Source organism: Tenrec ecaudatus, chromosome X (genome assembly GCF_050624435.1).
Source record: "Tenrec ecaudatus isolate mTenEca1 chromosome X, mTenEca1.hap1, whole genome shotgun sequence".
Lineage (NCBI taxonomy): Eukaryota > Metazoa > Chordata > Mammalia > Afrosoricida > Tenrecidae > Tenrec > Tenrec ecaudatus.
This window is the reverse complement of record NC_134548.1, coordinates 112,109,455-112,132,598: the sequence shown is the minus strand read 5'-3', so window position 1 is coordinate 112,132,598 and position 23,144 is coordinate 112,109,455. Positions and strand designations below refer to the sequence as shown.

Genomic DNA, 23,144 nt, shown 5'->3' with positions numbered 1-23,144 from the left:
AGAAAATATTTTAAAATTGATTGTGATAATGATTGTACAACTCTTGATATGATTGAACTATTGAGTTACATGCTATGTGGATGAAGTACCAATAAAACTTTTGGGGGGAAAAAAGCAGAAAATATTAAAAACTGAAACAACTTTAAACTGGGTCAAAAGGGAGAGCAAAAGATAAGGGGTTACATTTGTTAATAGAATTTTCTTCCATTTTTTTCTAAATAGTGTTTTCACTGGTGAAATTCAGAAGTGAGAGATAAGTACTATCCAGTAACTGGATACAGAATGATTGCTTGGACATCCTTCAGTAGGAAGCCTGGTTAGAAGGAAGGAAGGGAGGGAGGGAGGAAGAGAGGGAGGAACCTCATAAGAGGGAATTTTCTGAAAGTTTGCGTGGTAAATGAAACATTAATGAACAACTTAGTTTGAGTCCAAAGACATTAAATCTTGTGACAGGATGTTTTTTTTTCAGCCTTTTCCAAAGTGATCAAAAGAAAGCTCTGGGTGTATGTGTGTGTGCAAGAAAGAGAGATAGGATGATGAATACACACTGCAAAGTTGAAATACGTATTCCTTTTGTGAATGAATTTCTGGTCATATTGTCAAATTTTAAAAATCAATTATTTCTCATTATTTTAAAATTAACATATTCATTCCAAAATAAAATGCAATTTACAAATTTTATTTGCTAGAGAAGATTTTTAAAATTTCTTTAATCCAATTACACAAAAGGATGTGTATTTCAGGTAATTTTATTTATATTGTCTAGATATCTTTCTGTGTGTACAATCCTATATAGGTAGCTCACATGAGTGCATATAGTCTTCAAATTTTGCATATATATTAACTTGGTTTTATATTTAGAAATCCTACAGCTTTTTTGACTTTAATAATTTTGATTGCAATATAGAGTTCATCTCAGAATTATTTGAGAATGTACTTGAAGTGGTTGTGAGTACCAGACAAAAGCACAAGAATAGTGTCCATCATGAAGGGATGGGAATTAACATGACAGAATTATTATCATGCAGAGGTTCTTAGATTAACAAGTTTAAAGTTGTTATTTCCCAGTACTTACAAATGTAAATGAGGTCAAAATCTTGTACCATTATGTCTTGAAGCCTTCACAGCTTTCAGGCCTGGAATCTCTAGTGACTTGGCATTTGATGCAACTCTGTGTATTATTCAAATTTACTTCTGCTATGAATTTAATAATTTTTTTAAATAATGAAAAATTTTAAGTATTTCCGAATTGTCAAAAAGTTTTGAATTTTCATTCAAAATGTGAACAGCTGGGCATAAACATACACAAATAGTATTACAGACTTTTCTCTAATATACATGATTATTAAAGACTCTCATTAAACAATAAGGTGAGAGGGAAAATTATATCAACAAGCAATTCACCTAAAAAGTAAAATGTGTTTGTAGTAAATGTTTGGAAAGATGCAAATAGTTGGGTGGGGGGGAATCAGAGATGTCATACTAAGTGAAGAGAAAAATATTTGCAGAAAATTACTTTGGGGGAACTTCTGGGAAGATGGTGACTGAGTAATGCATACCAGAGGGACTCTGCAGAAACAGCCCAGGAGAGTTACTAAGAGGGAAGTTCAACACTGCTGGATCCCAGTAGGAGCATCAAAAAGACAAGTAGGCACAGATCCACAAGCTTTTGAGGGGCTGGGGGATTTTGGCTTACCACAATAGAGGCTGCCTAGGGCTTGATCTTAGCCCCACCACTGTCTCAGCCAGAGCCGGGACCATTTGGAGCTGGTGCAGGGGCTTTGTCTCAACACAGTTACAGCTTGCTGCCATCTCAGAGCAGAGATTAAATCTTTGCAGCCCCATGGGAAGGGATCAGGGCTAAGCTATATTGTCACTTTTGTTTCCCTCTCTTCTCTATCCCACCACATTCTCAGCAGGCTTAATTTTTTATTCTTTTCTCCTCTTTGTCACTTACCTGTTCTCTCGGACACCACTGCTGACCTCCAGACCACTCCCCTTAGTTAGGGCATTAAGCCTGTCCCACACCCAGTTAGTTGAGCTCCACATGGTGCAGCATATCCCAAGGCTGGGGAAAGCCCAGCTGACCTCCACCAGGTGATACTCCAGCCAACATCTTACCGGTGAATTGCAGTCTGTGTGGCTAGGGGAGCTCCTGTTTCTCCTCTGTGGGCCCACGTTACTGAGGTAACTTCCTCTTTCCTACCTCAGTGCCTCACATGGCAAAATGGAGCTCAGCTAACATTCACCAACATTCCAGTTTGTTGCAGGAACCTCTGCCCAAACTCTACAGTGAGCTGCCTGGACAGGGAAATGCTGCTCAACATTCTCAGTGCTCTACACAAAAGAAGGCAACCCACCAACTTTCTGGGGCACTCCCCTTAGAGGGAAGCCACAGGAGGAAAACGTGGTAAATCAATTCCATAGTGAAATTAGCTGTAGGCAGTTCGAAGAAGCATTCCTAAAAGTTTCCCAGAGAGAGCAAGTGCTCATCGACTCTCTGGAAAATGACAAGTGGCTCTTCTGAAACAACTCAACACAAACAACCAGCAGCCCGAACGACCTCAAGGCAATAACAAGAGAAACAAAAGGCAATAGCAGAAGATGTGCTGAATATAGCGGCATGCACAGAAGAAGCAGACATTGAGCTGCCACAGAAAGAAATCTTCAGAATGCTGCTTGGAGTCATACAGAATATGAGGGAAACAATACAGAAAAAGGATGGAATGAAAGAGCAGATAAAGTCCATACACCAAAGGGAAATGCAAGAGCTTAGGGAGGAGAAAACAAAAATCAATAGCAAACACACGGACCTGGAGAATCGACTGGAGGAAGAAGAGAACCGCATCAGTGACTTGGAGGACAGCCAAGCAGACTTTAACAAATGTGAACAAAAATCGAATAAGATCATCAAAGAAGCTGAAGAAAACCTAAGAGCTATGTCTGATGTTATGAATAGAAACAACATTAGAATTATTGGATTACCGGAGGAAGACACAACCAAGAAATAATCTACAACAATAGTGAGACAACTCTTAGAGGAAAACTTTCCCAGCTTAATGAATGAAAACCAGGCAACCACTCAGGAGGCTGAAAGAACACCAGCTAGATGGGATCCCAAAAAGAAGTCACCAAGGCACATAATAATTAAACTATCCAACTTTGTGGTAAAGGAAAAAAAATCACGAGAACAGCTAGGGAAAAACAAGCAATCACATATAAAGGTTCCCAAATAAGAATATGCTCAGACATCAGCAGAAACTACAAAGAATAGGAGAGAGTTGAGTAACAAATTTCAAAAATTGGAGGAAAACAATGCAAACCGAAGGATACTCTACCCAGCCAAATTATCAATCAAGATACATGGAAAAGTAAGAGTCTTCCAGAGAAAGAAAAACTCAAATAATACTTAGAAAAAATCCAGCCCTACAGAAGATCCTTGCCGACACATTATGGGCAGAAGCACAACACTCACTAGGCATAAATAAGAGACCGTCACATAGAGCAACCTCACCCAAAAGGCAGCAAAGAGAAAACAGACCCCAAGATAGCATTGGTTAAAGGATGGAAAAAATTCAAGAATGATACACACACGCACAACACACTAATAAGAAAGGAAGGTAGGAAAAAAAACACAAAAGGTATAAGATGACATCACAGAGTCCACAGATAGACATGATAACCCTGAGCATCCTGAACTCAGGCACTAAAAAACTGAAGCCAGATGACTGGCTCAGAAAACACAATCCATCATTCTGCTGCCTACAGGAGACACATCTCAATGCTGTAGACAAAAATAGCCCAAGAATCAAAGGCAGGAGAAAGGCATATCAAGCAGACAGCAATTCAAATAAAAGCAAGGATTGCAATCCTAATCTCAGATAAAATTGACTTAAAAGGGCAAACCATAAAAAGATATAAAGAGGGACACTATATAATACTCAAGGGAATGGTAGATAAAGAACCACTAAGCATTGTAAACATATTCCCCGAATGAGAGACCCACTGAATACGTCAACCAAACACTCCAAAGATGAAAAAAGAAATCACAGCCTCAATAATTATACTGGGTGACTTCAATACACTGGTCTCTGAGAAAGATAGGTAATGGAGAAAGAAATTCAATAAGAAGGCTAGTGATCTAAATACTACAATTAGACAATTTGACTCGATATTTACAGAGCTTTTCATCCAAATTAAAAAAAAACCCATTCTTTTCAAGTCTGCATGGCACGTATTCGAAGATAGACCACACGCTGGGGCATAAGGTGAATCTACATAAATTTAAGCACATTGATATCATACAGACCTCTCTCTCTGACCACTGTGCCATAGGCTGGAAATCAATAAGAGGAAGACAAAGAAAACAAGAGCAAACAATTGGAGGATGAATAACTATTGCAAAAGAAGTGCATACTGGCACAAGTCAGAGATGAAATTAGGAATTTCTAGAAGCCAATGAGAATGAGAACACGACATACCAAAATTTATGAGATACAGAAAAGGCATTTATCAGAGGAAATTTCATAGCAATACATGCACAACTGGAAAAGGAAGAGTTACTCATGACTGATATGCTGACACAAATTTACAACAAATAGAGTAGAATTGGCAGGACAATCCTACTAATAGCAAAAGAAAAGAAATAATAAAAATCAGGGCTGAGATTGAGGAGACAGAAAATAAGAAAACTATGGGAAAAAATTAATGCTGCTAAAAGTTGATTCTTTGAAAAGATAAACAGAATCAACACACCACTGGAAAACCTTACCAAAGAAAGGAGGGAACAAATTTCAGTAGAAAGAATGAGGGATGACAGAGGGGACATTACAACAGACCCTAATGAACTCAAAAGGACAATTGCACAGTACTACAAAGGAGTGTACTCCAATTAATTCAATAAATTGGAAGAGATGGACAAATTCTTGGAAAATCAATCCCTCCCTAGACTGTCCTCCAAGGATGTCAAGGATCTCAACAGACCCACAGCAATAGAAGAAATAGACAAGGTTATCAAGGGATTACCGACAATATAATCCCTGGGCCATATGACTTCACTGCAGAATTCTACCAAGTATTTAGGGAAGAACTAACACCAATCCTACAAAAATTCTTCCAGAACATAGAAAAAGACAGCAAACGTCTGAACTCCTTCTATGAAGCTAGTATAACTCTGATACCAAAACTGGGCAAGGATGCCACAAGAATTGAGAACTACAGACCAATATCCCTAATGAACATTGATGCAAAAATCCTTTACAAAATATTGGCCAATAGAATACAAAAATATATAAAACAAATAATTCACCATGACAAAGTGGGATTAATACCAGAGATGCAGGGATGGTTCAACATACGAAAGACCATTAGCATCATTCGCCACATTGACATGAAAAACTACAAGAACCGCATGATAATATCTATAGAGGCAGAAAAAGCATTTGACAACATCCAACACCAATTCCTGTTTAAGACACTTGATAAGATAGGAATGGAAGGAAAATTCCTCAAGACAATACAAGCTATATATATGAAAAACCAACAACCAAAGTAGTAGTCAATGGAGAAAAGACTAACACAATCCAACTAAAAAGGGGACCAGACAAGGATGCCCCTTGGCCCCACTGTTATTTAATATCGTGCTGGAGGTTTTAGCTAACAGCATAAGGCAATAAAAAGACATCAGAGGTATTTTTCTGGGGAAGGAATATGTGAAACTCATTATTTGCAGATGACATGGTTTTATATATGAAAAATCACAAAAGTTCCGCAAGGGGAGTACTGGAAGCAATAGAGGAGTTTGGCAGGGTTTCAGGATACAAGATCAACACACAGAAGTCCATCCGACTGCTATACACATTTGATAAGACCATAGAAGAGATAAAAAATGTGGCACCCTTCGCAATATCCAAGCACAATTTGAATATCGAGCGACATACCTGACTATAATTAAAAAAAGATCTATATGGGGAAAACTGCAGAAGTCTATTACAAGAAACCAAGAGTGAGCTCAACAAATGGAAGAATATCCTATGCTCTTGGATTGGAAGACTCAATATAGTAAAGATGTCAGGTCTGCCCAAGGAACTACATAAGTTTAATGCAATTGTGATACAATTACACTCAGCATTCTTCAAAGTAATGAAAAATATGATTACCAACTTGATATGGAGAGGGAAGAAGCCCAGAATTAGCAGTGAACTCCTCAAGAAGAAGGACATAGTGGGAGGGCTTGCTTTACTTAACTTTAGCACATCCTATACAGCCACAGTTGTCAAAACCGCATGGTATTGGTACAGTGACAGCTACTCAGACCAATAGAACAGAACTGAAAACCCAGAAATAAAATCATCAGCATACAGACAACTGATCTTTGACAAAGACCCAAAAAACATCCAATGGGAAGCATATACCCTCTTTAACAAGTGGTGCTGGAAAAAATGGATATCTACCTGCAGAAAAATGAAGCAAAACCCATATCTCACTCCATGCGCAAGAATAAACTCAAGGTGGATCACAGACCTTGAAGGTAAACCCCAAAATATTAGGGCCATCAATGAGGGAATTGGGACCAACTTGAGAACTTTGGCACAGGGGATACATAGACTATCAGAAATAAGGAAGGACACAAGCACAGAGGAAATACAAATTGACAAATGGGATATACTGAAGATAAAACACATGTGTACATTGAAAGAATTCACCAATAGAGTAAAAAGAGAGTCCACGGACTGGAAAAACATCTTTAGCAATGACACATCAGACAACAGCCTAATTGCTAAAATCTACAATACTCTGCTAGCTTCCAAAAAGAAAAAAAAACTACTTGCCCACTGAAGAGGTGGGCAAAGGACCTGAACAGACGTTCCATAGGGGCAGAAATCTGAATGGCCAACAAACATATGAGGACATGTTCCTGATCTTTAGCCTTAAGAGAAATACAAATTAAAACAACAATGAGGTACCACCTAACACTCTTAAAGATAGCCCAATTCAAAAAATCAGAAAGCAACATGTTTTGGAGGGGATGTGGGGAGACAGGAACTCTCATCCACTGCTGGTGGACCTGCAAGTATGTACAGCAAGTATGGAATTAGATCTGGCGATATCTAAAACAGATGGAAATTGAGCTACCATATGATCCAGCAATCCCCCTACTGGGCATATACCCAGAGGAGGCAAGAAACAAACCACAGCAAGACATCTGTGCTCTAATGTTCATTGAGGAAAGAGTACAAAATGTCAAGGATTTGGAAGCAACCCAAATTTCCATCTTCTGGTTAGACCAGAGGATGCACAGCGGTACAGATGGGAACTGGAAACACAGGGAATCTAGGACAGATGAACTCCTCAGAACCAGTGGTGAGAGTGATGATGCCAGGAGGGAAGGGGTGATAGAAAAGGGGAACCGATCACAAGGATCTACATATAACCTCCTCTCTGGGGGATGGGCAGCAGAAAGGTGGGTGAAGGGAGACGCTGGGCAGTGTAAGATAAGATAAAATAATAATTTATAAACTATCAAGGGTTTATGGGGGAGGGGGAGCGGTGAGGGAGGGGGAGTTGAAAAAGGAAAATGAGGAGCTGATCCCAGGAACCCAAGCAGAAAGCAAGTTTTGAGAACGATGAAAGCAATGAATGTGTAAGTGTGCATTATACAATTGATGTATGTATAAGAGCTGTATGACCTCCAATAAAATGACTTAAAAAAACAGCTATTTGCTACGAGCAACAACAATGACAAAAGTGTTAAAAAAGCAAAGATGTCCCTTTGACAATTAAGGGGAGCTTGACTCAACCCACATTATTTTCCATTGCCTCATATACACGTGATAGTGGACAATGAATAAGGAAGGCTGAAGAAGAATTGATGTATTTGAATTATGGTGTTGGCGAAGACTATTGAAAGTACTTGTTTTGTTTTTGTCATTGGTTTGTTGTTGTTTTATTGTATATTGTTCCTTGGTTGTGCTCTGTCTTTTTTTTGGTGCATGTTATTATCTCCGCAGGTCTGTCTAAATAAGATAGGCTGGATGAACAATTGGAGGAGAAAACAGCGGGGTCTATAGTTCCGTGGGGACATGAAAGACAGGGAGGTGGGGGGAAAGGTAGTGGTGTTAATAAACCGAGGGACAAAGGAACAACAAGTGATCCAAATTGGTGGTGAGCAGGGTGTGGGAGGCCTGGTTGGGCATGATCTAGGGTAATGTAACTAAGAGGAATTGCTAAAACCCTGGTGGGAACTGAGCATGATAGTGGGACAGGAGGGAAGTCAAAGGAGATAGAGGAAAGAGCTGGGAGGCAGAAGGCATTTATAGAGGTCTAGATAAATCATGTATATATGCAAATATATTTATACATGAGGATGGGGAAATAGATCTATGTGCATATATTTGTAAGGTTAGTATTACGGTAGCATTGGACCTCCACTCAAGTACTCCCTCAATGCAAGAATACTTTCTTCTATTAAATTTGGATTCTATGATGTTCACCTTCCCTACACAACCTCTGAAGACAAAGTGGGTGAACAACTAAATGTGGTGAAGAAAGCTATCAAAAGAGATAGCGTCTGGGGTCTTAAAGGCTTGAAGGTAAACAAGCGGCCATCTAGCTCAGAAACAACAAAGCCCACATGGAAGAAGCATACCAGCCTGTGCGATCACAAGGTGTCAAGGCATCAGGTATCAGGCATCATCAGAACAAAAAATTTTACCATAGTGAATGAGCGGGGGAGTGCGAAGTGGAGATCGAAAGCCCATTTGTAGGCTACTGGACACCCCCTTACAGAAGGGTCTAGTGGAGGAGGCAAGACATTCAGGGTGTGATGTAGCAACTTTCCTCTAGTTTCTAAATGCTTCCTCCCCTCCCCCACCACTGTCATGATCTGAATCCTACCTTGCATGTCTGACTAGACCAGAGGATGTACACTGGTACCGATGGGAACTGGAAACACAGGGAATCCAGGGCAGATGATCCCCTCAGGACCAGTGGCGTGAGTGGCGATACTGGGAGGGCATAAGGAGGGTGAGTTGGTAAGGGGGAACCTATATCAAGGATCTACATGTGACCTCCTCCCTGGGGGAAATACAACAGAAAAGTGGGGGAAGGGAGACATGGAAAAGAGCAAGATATGACAAAATAATAATTTATAAATTATCAAGGGTTCATGGGGGTGGGGTTAGTGGGGAGGGAGGAGAAAAAATGAGGACCTGATGCCAGGGGCGTGGGTGGAGAGCAAATGTTTTGAGAATGATGAGGACAACGAATGTACAAATGTGCTTCACACAATTGATGTATGTATGGATTGTGATAGGAGTTGTATGAGTCCCTAATAAAATGATTTTAAAAAATGAGGAGCTGATACCAAGGGCTCAATTAGAAAACACATGTTTTGAGAATGATAATGGCAACAAATATACAACTGTGCTTGATACATGGATGTATATATAGATTGTTATAAGAGTTGTATGAGCCCCCAATAAAATGATTGGGAATAAAAAGAAAGAAAGTACCGTGTACTGCCAGGATACATCTATTTTGGAGGAAGTACAACAAGAATGTTCCTTAGAAGTGAGGATGGAGACACTTATTCTTACACACTTCGGACATGCTATCATGAGAGACTAGTCCCTGGAAAGGTCATGAAGTTTGATAAAGTAGAGGGGCAACAGAAAAAGAGGAAGGACCCTTAGGAGATGGAGTGTTATAGTGGCTGTAACAATGGGCTCAAAGATACCAGTGATTGAGCGGATGACACAGGACTCAGCAGTATTTCGTTCTGTTGTGTATCAGATTGCCACTGGTCAGAACCAACTTGACCCCTAACAACCAATATTTAAATGACTTTTGAAAACAGAAAAAATATTCAAGAAGTTAGTAAAAATGTATCAACTTCTGGTTGTTGTTGTTTTTTCCCTCAACTTGGCTGGATCATGATGTTCTAGTTTGGCAGTACTGTAATGATGTGTGGTAGTCATTTAATGAGCTTCGATGTTGCGTCTTTCTGTGATGCCAGTCAATTGTAAAAGGCTTCAGGACGGGATGCAACATTCTTAATCCTCTCTCAGCCCTGATCTGATGTAAGGAGTGTTTCTCTGGAGCAGGACCTGCAAAACTTCTTATTTTACAAGAGATAAAGATAGAGAAAAGAATAGAGAGCAGAGGGACCTACTACCACCAAGAAACAGAACTCGGGAGTGGAGTGTGTCCTTTGGACCTGGGGTCTCTGCAGTGAGAAACTCCTACCTCTGGGAAAGGTGAATACCAATACATCTGGGGATCTCTGAGATTTGATAGAAGAATCTGGATCAAAAGAGATAAAATACAGAACAAAATTTCAAATTTTCGTGGAATCTTGACTTTCTGGAACCGTGGTAGCTAGATGAGCCCCCCAAACTATTGCCTTGAGATACTTTTGAATCCTTAAAACAGAATTATCCCCTGAAATCTTCTTAAAACCCAAGCACAGTTCAGCTTAACTAGTAACAAATGTTTCCCATGAGCATTTTTTTCTGGGACAAAATTGGAAATAATTACCTGAAACCTTAGAGAAGAACCTTAGGAAGCAATGAGTTTTTCTGAAGCAACCGCAGAAAAGATGGGTGAGAATTATCTCATGACTCAAAGAAAGTAATCCAAGTCACTGAATTAGTAATACATGTACACGTTGAAAGAGTTGAATTGGTTTGTATGTTCTGCTGTGTAGTTTTGGACAACAACAAATTATTTTTTTAAATGAATGAACTATTGCATGAATGTCATTGGTGAAACATTAAATGCTCTGTTTTCAAGCCAGTTACAATTAAGTTGTGCATGAAATGAATTTGCTTATATTGTATTTACTCAAGGTGACCTTGAGGCAGAACTAAACACTTCCTGTTTTTTTCTGTCTTTCTCATAATTGTTGTGTTTAAGTCCATTGTTGCAGCTTCTGTGTCAATCTCCTTAGAGGTCTCCCTCTTTTCCACTGTACAAGGTGTGGTGTTCATTTTCAGTGACTGGTCACTCCTGATAGCATGTTTAAAGAAAGTGAGATATGTTAAATAGCTATGGAGAGCTTAGAACCCTGGTGCTGTAATGGCTAGGTATTGGGCCCTGATGCACAAGGTCAAAAACCCCAGGCATTCTGTGGGAGATAAATAGAGTTATAGTCTCAGAAAGTCAGAGGAGCAGTTCTTCCCTGCCCTGTAGCTGGCTCTGAGTTAGTAGCTGATCCTTCATAAGGGCCAGAGCATGTTAGCCACCCTGCTAAGGGAGAGCAAAGGTCACTGAGACCCACTGCTCCATTTCCCTTGTGTGGATGTGAGGCAAGCTGGAAGCAGCTGGAAAATCTCCTGAAAATTTCCCTTTGATAGTGATACTCAGCCACCAGTGACGACCATTCTGATATTTAAAAAAACATATTACTCACCAGCCTATAACATTTTACCTTCTAAATGATAATAGATGTGAACTATACATAAATCACATTTATTCCAATTTGCATTCTGTAATCCATTGAACATGATTGCTTTCGAAAACTCTTTATTTTATTTACTTCTTAAAACCTTTACATCATAAAATTTACGAAGCTGATTATATTCTTACATTGATTTTACTTGAACATGGACTTAGATAAATTTGTCTTAAATGGATACTGGATATCACTATTGTTTTCATCAGTATCCTAACTGCTAATCAAGATATCTTTCACATTTGCTGTTTTTTTAATGTTTATGGATACAAATGCTTTACATGTACTTAACTTGGGAAGTTTATTTGGGATTGGGAAAATATTCAGTAATAATACATCAGGTTAATACCCCAAATCTAAGGAGAACATTATAAATTAGCATAAGATATGAATAGACAATTTACCAAGATGACATCCGTATGAAGACAATTTACCAAAAATGACCAACACCTATATGAAGAAATGCTCTTATTCATTAGGAGCAAGAGAAATATGAATGAAGGCAATGAGATACCACCTCACACTGACACTTTCAGCAAAATTCAATATAATAGAAAATGATACATGTGGAGAGATTGAAATACTTTTACCATTGCTGGTGGGACTGTAGAATTGTACAACCACTATGGAAATTAGTATGGCATGTATCATTTTCTATATAAACTAATGTAAATAAAAGTACCTTATGATAGCAGCAATCTCTCTAGTGGGCATATATTACCCTAAAACTTCGGTTCGCAACTTATGGGTCGCGAACCCTTTGGGAGTCGAACAATCCTTTCACAGGGGTTGCCTGATACATAACAGTAGCAAAATTACAGTTATGAAATATCAATGAAAAGAAATTAATGGTTGGTGGAATCACTACATCAAGACGAGCTATATTAAAGGGTCGCAGCATTAGGAAGGCTGGGAACCACTACTCTAAAGAGAGAAAGAATACAAGAAGAGACATATGCATTTCTATGTTTATTGCAGTAATTTCCATAATAACAAAACCATGGAAACAATCCAAAACCTTAATTATAAAGGAACAGATAAAAAAACTCTGGTACCTTCATGCAATGGAATATTATGCATCAATAAAAAGCGACAATTATCTTTTCTTGTGTGACAGTTATCTGTAGCACTGCATAACCTGGAAACAGCTAGAGAAAATTATACTTAGCAAATATAGTAAGTCTTACAAAGGTAAACATTTAATAACACCATTATTATAAGAAAAAAACAAGAATGAAAAATGTGGTTTATACACCAAAAGACAAGACTTTGATGACTAGGAGGAGGCCAGGGATGGGGGTGGTAAAATGGAGAGGGGAGAATATTGAAGTGGGAGGCTTCAACAAGATATTGTTGTTGATTTAAGATCTTGAGGTGGGTTGTGTAAATATGTATGTTTCTTAAAAAAAAAACACACTAAAAAGTCCCTTCAGATTCCTTATCCCTCAAATCTAAATAGTACTCTGAGTGACTAAAGGAGGTGGGGGTCCATAGTAAATGAGGGGGGGGGAATACGGAGTGGAGACCCAAAGGCCATTTGTAGGCCACTGGAGATCCCCTTGCAGAGGGGTCTCGAGGGGGAAACTAGCCAGACAGGGTGCGATGTAGCAATGATGAAACATACAACTTTCCTCTAATTCCTAAATGCTTCCTCTCTGCCCCCCCCCCCCCCAATCATGATCCCAATTCTACCTTGCAAGTCTGGCTAGACCAGAGGAAAGTTGTGTGTTTCATCATTGCTACCCTGAACCCTGACTGGTTTGCCTACAGATAGGCTTTGGTTTCCCCACGCTGCACTGCCCCTCATTCTCAATGATATGATTTTTTGTTCTGATACCTGATCCTTTTGACACCTCGTGATCACACAGGCTGGTTTGCTTCATCCATGTGGGCTTTGTTGCTTCTCAGCTAGATGGCTGCTTGTCTACCTTCAAGCCTTTAAGACCCCAGATGCTATATCTTTTGATAGTCGGGCACTATAGCTTTCTTCACCACATTTGCTTATGAACCCGCTTTGTCTTCAGCGATTGTGTTGGGAAGGTGAGCATCATAGCATGCCAGTTTAATAAAAAGTATTCTTGCATTGAGGGAATGCTTGAGTGGAGGCCCAATGTCCATCTGCTACCTTAATACTAAACCTATAAATATATGCACATGCATCTATTACCCCATCATCATATATATATTTACATATGTACATGCCTGTAATTTAGACCTCTATAAATATTCTTTGCCTCCTAGTTCTTTCCTCTATTTCCTTTGATTTTCCTCTTGTCCAACTATCATGGTAACCCTTCATTTGGTTTTAGTAATACCTATCAGTTATATTGTCCTTGATCATGCCCTACCAGGCCTCTTATATCCTCCTTGCCACTGATTTTGGATCACTTGCTGTTCCCTTGTTCCTGGGTTTGTTAACAGCACTTCCTTTCCCCAACCTCCCCCTTTCCCATGACCCCCTGGAACCGCTGATCACGTTGTTTTCTCCTCTGGATTGTTTATCCATTTGCTGATTTTAAAAAATGGGTTCTTAATACAAATACTTAACATGTACTGACCCACAGTCATACAAAGTGAAAGTCTGTTTCCTGATGACCATTCCAGCCCCTCATTCCCCCAAAGTAACCACTGTTATCATGTCTTCTGTGGATGTCATATATCTTTGCCCACATATACTGGTAAAAATACAGATATACACATAGTGGATCAGTCTGTTCACCAATTGACTTTTTTTCGTATTCATATCAAAATGGAATTACAGAACAACACTGCTCTGCTACTCTTGTCTTTCAGTTAACAAGCTGAACACTTTATTTATTTATTTAATAGATCATTTTATTGGGGGCTCTTACAGCTCTTATAACATTCCATACATCAATTGAATCAAGCATATTTGTGCATATGTTGCCCTCATAATTTTCTAAACATTTACTTTCTACTTGAGCCCTTGGTATCAGCTCCTCTTTTTCCCTCACTCCATCCTCATGAACCCTTGATAAATTATTATTATTTTCATATCTTGCTTGTCTCCTTCCCACAACGATTTCTGTTCTTCCTCCCCCTAGGATACTTTGAAAAGTACTTTTATTAAGGTATGATTTAGAAAAAGTAAAATTCACTCTTTCTTATGTAGTTTTACAAGCTTTGAAAAATGCACACTGTTGCTTAACCACCATCAAGATTTTTATCTTGTCCAAAAAAAATTCCACCAGCATCTTTGCAGTCAAACTCCTTCTCCACCCTCACTCGGCCTCTGGCAATCACTGATCTGTTTTTGTTTTTTAACAAAGCCATCTTCTTTTTCCAGGAACAGCAGAACATTGAGATAATACAATATGTAGTGCTTTTGAGCTTGGTTCTTCCGCTTTATGTAATGTATTTGAGGTTCATCTATGTTGTCCCCATCTTTCCCCCTCCCCCCAACTCCACTTGCATTAAAATAAAGAGTAGGAGGTTTATTTGCTGGTCACTGTTTGAATAGCAATTACAGACAACTATGAAATATGAAAATAAAGCAAAACTAACAGTACAAAGGGGTAGCACAAACAGGCCAATGCCAGCTCCCTGTATTTCAGCAAAGGGAGGTCAACAGAATAACCTGCTGCATTTAATTGCATTGGTCTTTGTCCTTCAAAAATTGTGCCAATAGCTGCACATCATTGCACCTAATCAAGTTTAAAGAGGCAGACCTAAGAACGAAACTGCTCATTTTTCAAAAGCTATATAATGCAGAGTCACTGTTTACTTTTTCATCTTCTTTTCTCCCCTGAATTTGTAGGTGGTGGCCGAGTCTCTTGTATTTCTTCTTTGACATCAACTGCAGGCTGTTTGAGAATGATTTCATGATCTTCATTATCATTCAATTCAGCCACTTCAGATTTTCACTTTCAAATATTATGATGGTGTACAAACTGGTGTGGAGGGATTCATAGAGTTCTGAAGATCACAGATTGAAATATTTTGGTTTGTCTTTTTTTGGTAAAATCATTTCACTGCTGTGTGGGATGGCTTTGAAAATGGAATCGCCAAATCTTTGAAATGTTCTTCATGTACTTTTTCTGGTGTCATGAAATCACACTTCAAGAGTCTTTCACCAAAAAGGTAGTTTTTCATTGTTTTAGCAATAATCTTGGCAACATCAGGTGACTCAAACTCCACCAAGGCACAGTCATAGCTATTTCCAGTCTTTTTGCTTCTGGACAATTTGAATCTTGCAATAGTCCCAAAGTGGGGGAAATAAGCCTTGAGCTGGGGTCTGAAAAGGCCTCCACCTAGGTATGTGACTCACATACACTAATCTAGGAGCATGTTTCTCTTGCTGGGTCTTGTGCCTACAGACCTGTGCCACCTGCTTCTGAAACTTGGCCTGCTCTTGCTGGTTCAGTGACAGCAGAGGCTTAGAGGGGTCATCAAGGTTCACCATGTCTCAGTCACCCTAGCTAAAACGCTCATCTATTCTGTTTTGTCTATCGTTTGTTCATGATTTTATCTGAATAGTATTACATTGTCTGGATGAACCACAACTATTTTTCTATTACTTAGCAGGGGACCATTTGGGTTGCTTCAAGTTTTGACAATTTAAACACAAAGCCATATCTACTCCCAATCCAGAAGACCTATCACAAAATAGAAGAGAAAGAACCATTTTTATTATTGAATAAGCATTAAACCAGAATGTGAGACATCACATTGCACCAAAGAGAGGATGACATCTTAACAATGAGCTATGTGATCTGTTGCACAAGGCACACACTGCTGTAACATGACAGCAGAGATTCTTCATTTCAGAGTACACTAAAACAGTGGAGCAATTTTAAAAGAGGAAAGAAAGTAAACTTATATCACTGCAATGAAGGAAACCAAGAATCCACAAGCAGGAACTTTCAACTCTGAAAATTAGAAGTCGTGGTTTCCTTTCTGTAGCTTGTGGGCTATGGCTTGTTCTTGGGTCATTGGTCCAAAATGAGGTAAAGATCTCAGTTCATTGTTTGAGAGGAACGATCACAGGATCACAACAGACTAATCCTTAGGGGACTTGTGACATATTTTCACAAGGAGAGACAGGAATTGTCTAGGCACCTCTTTCTTTTTTTTTATGGCGATGATTTTTTTAAACATTTTATTAGGGGCGCATACAACTCTTATCACAATCCATACATATACATACATCAATTGTATAAAGCACATCTGTACATTCTTTGCCCTAATCATTTTCAAAGCATTTGCTCTCCACTTAAGTCCTTTGCATCAGGTCCTCTTTTTTCCCCTCCCTCCCCGCTCCCCCCTCCCTTATGAGCCCTTGATAATTTATAGATAATTATTTTGTCATATCTTGCCCTATCTGGTGTCTCCCTTCACCCTCTTCTCTGTTGTCCACCCCCCAGGGAGGAGGTCACATGTAGATCCTTGTAATCGGTTCCCCCTTTCCAACCCACTCACCCTCTACCTTCCCAGTATCGCCCCTCATACCCCTGGTCCTGAAGATATCATCCACCCTGGACTCCCTGTGCCTCCAGTGTACCAGTGTACAACCTCTGCTCTATCCAGACTTGCAAGGTAGAATTTGGATCATGGTAGTTGGGGGGGAGGAAGCATCCAGGATCTGGGGGAAAGCTGTAGTCTTCATCGGTGCTACATCGCACCCTGACTGACTCATCTCCTCCCCTAGATCCCTCTGTGAGGGGGTCTCCAGTGGCCGACAAATGGGCTTTGGGTCTCTGCTCTGCACTTCCCCCTTCATTCACTATGGTAAGAATTTTTTTTGATGATGCCTTATACCTGATCCCTTTGGCACCTCGTAATCGCACAGGCTGGTGTGCTTCTTCCATGTGGGCTTTGTTGCTTCTGAGCAAGATGGCCGCTTGTTCACCTTCAAGCCTTTAAGACCCCAGACACTATCTGTTTTGATAGCCGGGCACCATCAGCTTTCTTCGCCACATTTGCTTATGCACCTGTTTGTCCTCGGTGATTGTATCATGGAGGTGTGCACCCAATGATATGATTTTTTGTTCTTTGATGCCTGATAACTGATCCCTTCAGAACCACGTGATCACACAGGCTGGTGTGTCCTTCCATGTGGGTTTTGTTGCTTCTGAGCTAGATGGCCCCTTGTTTATCTTCAAGCCTTTAAGACCCCAGACACTATCTCTTTTGATAGCCGGGCACCATCAGTTTTCTTCACCACGTTAACTTGTTCACCTGCTTTGGCTTCAGCAGTTGTGTCGGGAGGGTGAGCATCATAGAATGCCAATTTAATAGAAGAAAGTATTCATGCGTTGAGGGAGTGCTTGAGTAGAGGCCCAAGGTCCTTCCGCCACCTTAATACTAAACCTGTAAATGTAGACACATAGATCTATTTTCCCATCCTCATATATATATTTGCATGTACATGTCTTTGTCTAGACCTCTATAAATGCCCTTTGCCTCCTAGCTCTTTCCACTATTTCCCTTGACTTTCCTCCTGCCCCACTATCATGCTCCGTCCCCACCTGTGTTACAGCTATACCTCTTCTTTACGTAGCCTTACCCTTGATCATTCCCTACCAGGCCTGGCACTCCCCCCTCACCACCAATTTTGATCACATGTTGTTCCCTTGTCCCTGGGTTTGTTAACACCACTTCCTTACCCCCCCCCATGTCCCCCTATCCCAAGTCCCCCCGGAACTGTCGGTCCTGTTGTTTTTCCTCCAGATAGTTCATCCAGCCTATCTTATTTAGACAGACCTGTGGAGATAATAACATGCACAAAAACAAGACAGAGGAAAACAAAGCAACAGTATACAACCAGACAACAAAACAGCAACAACAAACCACTGACAAAGTACAAAACAAAACACATCAAGAAGGAAAAGCTTGTAGTTAGTTCAAGGATCGTTTGTTGGTCTAGGCACCTCTTTCAACAGATAAGCATTTCTCTTGGTCAATGACCTTCACAGTACAGATTGTAATGGTCTAGTTTGTTCCTTCTAGCAATCACACCCTTGGCAAGTATGTAGAGCTTGTCTGGTTTGTCACATGAAACTGTCCCTTTTGCCTCTTAATAACCTCAAGATGCAGGTTCTTCTGACATGCATAGGTAAAGGTGCGCAGTCATTGCATTCATATTTTAAAGATAATTGTTAAATTTTCTAGTCCTGCTGTCTTGGAGATAGGGCAAGGCCAGCTGGGTTTATGCTAACTTCTGCCCAGGAAAAACAGGAAGGTTGTCTGGTACTGGCACAACTATAAATATGAAGACCAATAGATTGGAATTAAGAACCCAGAAATACAACCAACTACCTACGGCCACCTAATTTTTGGTAAAGAATGAAAACACATTTAGTGGGGGAAGAGATACACTTTTTAACAAACGGTGCTGGATAAACTGGATCTTCATCTGCAAAAGAATGAAACAGGACCAATACCTCACACCATGTACAAAGACCAACTCAAGATGTATCAAACACCTAAATATAAACCACACTGCTATCAAGACCATCAACAACAACAAAAAATAGGGATAAGCTTAAGGACACTAATACAAGGAAAAAACATACTACCAAACATAATGAAAAAATGCCCACACTACAGAAGATGAGATAAAGAACCTTCTAAAAATATGACATTTATGCACATCAAAAGACTTCATCAAAATAATTTTAAAAATAATCCACCAATTGGGAAAATATTTAGTAATGATTCATCTGATTACGGGCTGATCTGAAAAATCTAAAGGGAACTACAACTTCTTATGAACAAAAGTACTAAATGTGCTTGATACAATGCATGTATGGATTATTATGACATCCGAAGAGCCCCCAATAAAATGATTTATTAAAATAAAAAAGTAATAATAAGCCAATAAAAAAAGAACATAAGACATGAATACACAATTTGCCAAAGATGATATCCAGGCAGCCAACATCCATATGAAGAAATGCTCATGTTCATTAGCCATAAGAGAAATACAAATTAAAACAATGAGATACCAGCTCACACTGATACTTTTAGCAAAATTTAAAAATACAGAAAATGGTAAGTGCTGGAAAGGATGTGGAGAGGTTGGAATGCTCAGAAATTGCTCGTGGGACTGTGAAAGTGTACAAACATTATGGAAACCAGTATGGAGCTTCCTTCAACAAATGCCAATCCAAGAGCCCCCTCATGGTTACATTGCCCTCATGGTTTGGTGTGCCACGATGGGGCCTGTGTGCACACTCCTAATTCTGTGGAGACATAACTAATACTCGCCCCTTGGTCAAGTCAATTTTTGTTGAGGATTTTTGTGTTCAAGAGGTATTGATCTGGTTGTATCTTTTTGTGTACTGTGTCTTTGATTTTTTGGGGGGTGGGCTATATATCAGAGTAATATAGGCTTAATAAAATAAATTGGGAGATGTTTTCTCCTTTTCTATTTTCTTGAAGAGATTGTGGAAAAGTGATGCTAAGTCTTCAAATGTTTGAAACAAAACCACCGGGACTTGGAGATTTCTTTCTGGTAAGCTTTGAAAAGTTGAAATTAATTAGTGTCATGGTTATAGGATTATTCAGATGATCTATTTCATAGTGGTTTTTGTCTTCTTAGTTTGTATTTTTTGAGGAATTTATCTATGTCATTTACGTTTTCATATTTAGGCTTGTAGAAAGTTTCACGTTGTAGTGTCGTCTTTCTGATCTAAAAAGAAGGTGGTCACAGAACATTGCCAGTGCCTGGCTTCACAGGGCAAACTTCTTTTTTTTTTTTTTTTAAGCAAAAGGGAAGAAATTTATTGGAGCCCATACGGGAAACCCTAGCGGGGCCCAGCATACCCTACTGTGTAGGCATGCCCAGCAAAGGGTCATACCATTCACTGTACCCCATGTCCCAGAGGGACTTCCCTTGAGCCAAGCTCCAAAGCCCCAGGACTGGCTGGGGGTGGGGAAGGGCAAACGTTTAAGATAAAGCACAATACAACCCTTAGAGTAATAAATAACTAGCTGGTCTTTAAATTTATGTGTGACCAACATCCTGCATTTTTAGCTTCTACATTCCAGACATACAGGCACCTAGCCATCTGGAAACCTTCCTCAGCAAGTACTGACCCCTGGAGACCTGTATCATCTGTCTTCTTAGCAAAACTGACATTTCTAAAGAAGAAAGAACTTTAAAGGTTATTTTAATGCATACCTGAAAGACTCATTCAAACTGCCAGCAGTTCCTGACTTTCATTTTTCTCAGACTCTAAAAACCTCAATATGGCCACATTTCTTTGGAACACTGACATTGCGCTTTGCACTGCCCAGTTCACACATTGTATGATTCACTAATAAATCTCCAGCCTTACTTTCTCTTGGTTTTGCTCTTAGAAAATCCTCAAAAATCCATTTAATTGTTGGAGGAGGTGCTATCTGTTGTGACTTCATTTTCTCTGTTGGTAGCTTGTGTGTTCTGTCTTAGTATCTTAGTCCTGCTAGAGGTTTATCAATGTTATTGATTTGGGGGGTAAAACCATTGATTTTTGCTACAATTAATGTGCTTATATTTATTTTTTCCTTTCTTATCCCTGCTTTGGTAATAGTTTGTTCTTCTCTCTTTCTAGTCTCTTGAAGTTTGGAACTTAGATGATTGACTTTCGACCTTTTCTTGTTTCTGGTGTAAGCATTTCATTCTATGGATTTCCCTCTGAACACCTTTTCAGCTGTTTCCCACAAATTTTAGTATGCTGTAGTTTCAATTTCCATCAGGCATATCGATTTTTTCACTTGACACTGAGATTTTATCTTTGACCCATGGATTACTTAAAAGTAACCTGATTGCTTTGAAGGTGTGTTTAGATTTTTTTCTTGTGTTTCAATGATTGATTTCTACATTGATTCCATTATGGTCAGAAAATGTACTTGGCATTATTTTAATTAGTTTAAATTTTTGGAAATTTATGACCCAGGATATGACTAATCTTTATGAATGATCCTTGGCACTTGAAAAGAATGTGCATTCATTTGTTGTTGGGCGAAGGGTTCTATGATTGCCATTTTGATCTGCCTGGTGCTTTTAAGTGGGAGAGCAAAAGATGTCAGTTCCAGGTTACCTTGTGCCAATGACAGCCAATAATACTGTAACTATCATCTTTTCCCACATCTAACTTGCATTCCTTTCTTTTTCAGTTGCATGAAATGCCATTATAAGTAGTTAAGATTTATTATCACAAAGATCACCAAAAAAATTCTTCCAAAATCTGAGTTGACACGTTCATACTGTGGAATTTATAGTTTAGTAGTTCAATAAGACTAGAATTATGAAAAAAAAGAGGACCTGATGCAAAGGGCTTAAGTGGAGAGCAAATGCTTTGAAAATGATGAGGGCAATGAATGCACAGATGTGCTTTACACAATTGATGCATGTATGGATTGTGTTAAGAGTTGTATGAGCCCCTAATAAAACGTTTATAAAAAGACTAGAATTATATATTTTCAACATCACTTTGAAGATATAATTTACATAACATAAAACGAATCACTTAAAGTGTACAATTCAATATTTTTGGTAGATCACAGAGTTGTGCAACCATCAACACAACCAAATTTAGAGCATTTTCATGCTACAAAGAGAGACCTCACACCCATTAGCGATAACTACCTGCCTCTAGTACTAAAACAAAAATCAGAAGACTCATCCAAACTCACTGACATGGAATCAATTTTAACTCATGGGCGATATCCTATTTCACAGAGTAGAAACAGTTCATACCCACTAGAATGGCTACTATTAGAAAAAAGGGAAATAATAATTGTTTGCGAAGATGTGGAGATACTAGAAGTCCTCGTCCACTGTCACTGGGCATGTCAAGTGGTGCAGTTGCAATGGAAAACATGGGCAGTTCTGCAAGAGGTTAAACAAAATTATTGTATGATCCAGCAATTTTCTCCTTTGGTATATGACCAAAAGAAGCAAAAGCAAGACACAAACAGACCCTGGTAAACTAATTTTCACTGCAGCACAATTTACTATTGGAATAGATGGAAACAACTCAAGTGTTCATTAACAAATGAATGTGTAGACAAAATGTGGTAAATACACTCTCACTGCCATCAAGTCAATTCTGATTTGATAGCGACCCTATAGACCTGCCTTTGTGGGTTTCCAACACTATGGACTATTTTCCATGAGAGATGACACTTTTTTGAAGCTATGAATAAATATGCTGCACCTCTTTAGAGAGTACTGAATATCAAGCCTGTTACTTTGATGATTATGGTGTGCCTAACCTCACATCATGGTATTTTCAATTGCCTCATGGGTAAGGGAAAGTTGCACATGGAATAAGGAAAACTGACTAGAAGTTGATGCATTTGAATGGTGCTGGAGAAGAATATGGAAAGTACCGTGGACTGCTCCAAGGACAAACTGATTTGAATTGAAAGAGGTCAAGTCAGTGTGCTCCGTAGAAGCAAGGATGGCCAGATTTCATCTTACATACTTTGAGCATATTGTCAGGAAAGACCAGCCCCAGGAGAAGGACATCCTGCTTGGTAGAGGGGCTGCGAAAAAGAGGAAGGCCCTCGGTGAGATGGATTGACACAGTGGCTGCAACAATGGGTCCCGTCATTGGAGCACTTGTGAGGATGGCACCGGACCAGGCAGTCTTTAGTCCTGTTGTGCATAGAGGGTTGCTATGAGTCTTAACTGATTCCATGGCACCTGACGACAGCAACATGAGAAACGATATTCTGCTAT

At 39.4% G+C, this 23,144-nt stretch overlaps 1 pseudogene; it reads right to left on the bottom strand.

Moving 5' to 3' along the window:
* Positions 1 to 15,186: 15,186 nt before the first annotated feature.
* Positions 15,187 to 15,875, bottom strand: LOC142433650 (MKI67 FHA domain-interacting nucleolar phosphoprotein pseudogene; annotated as a pseudogene).
* Positions 15,876 to 23,144: the final 7,269 nt, after the last annotated feature.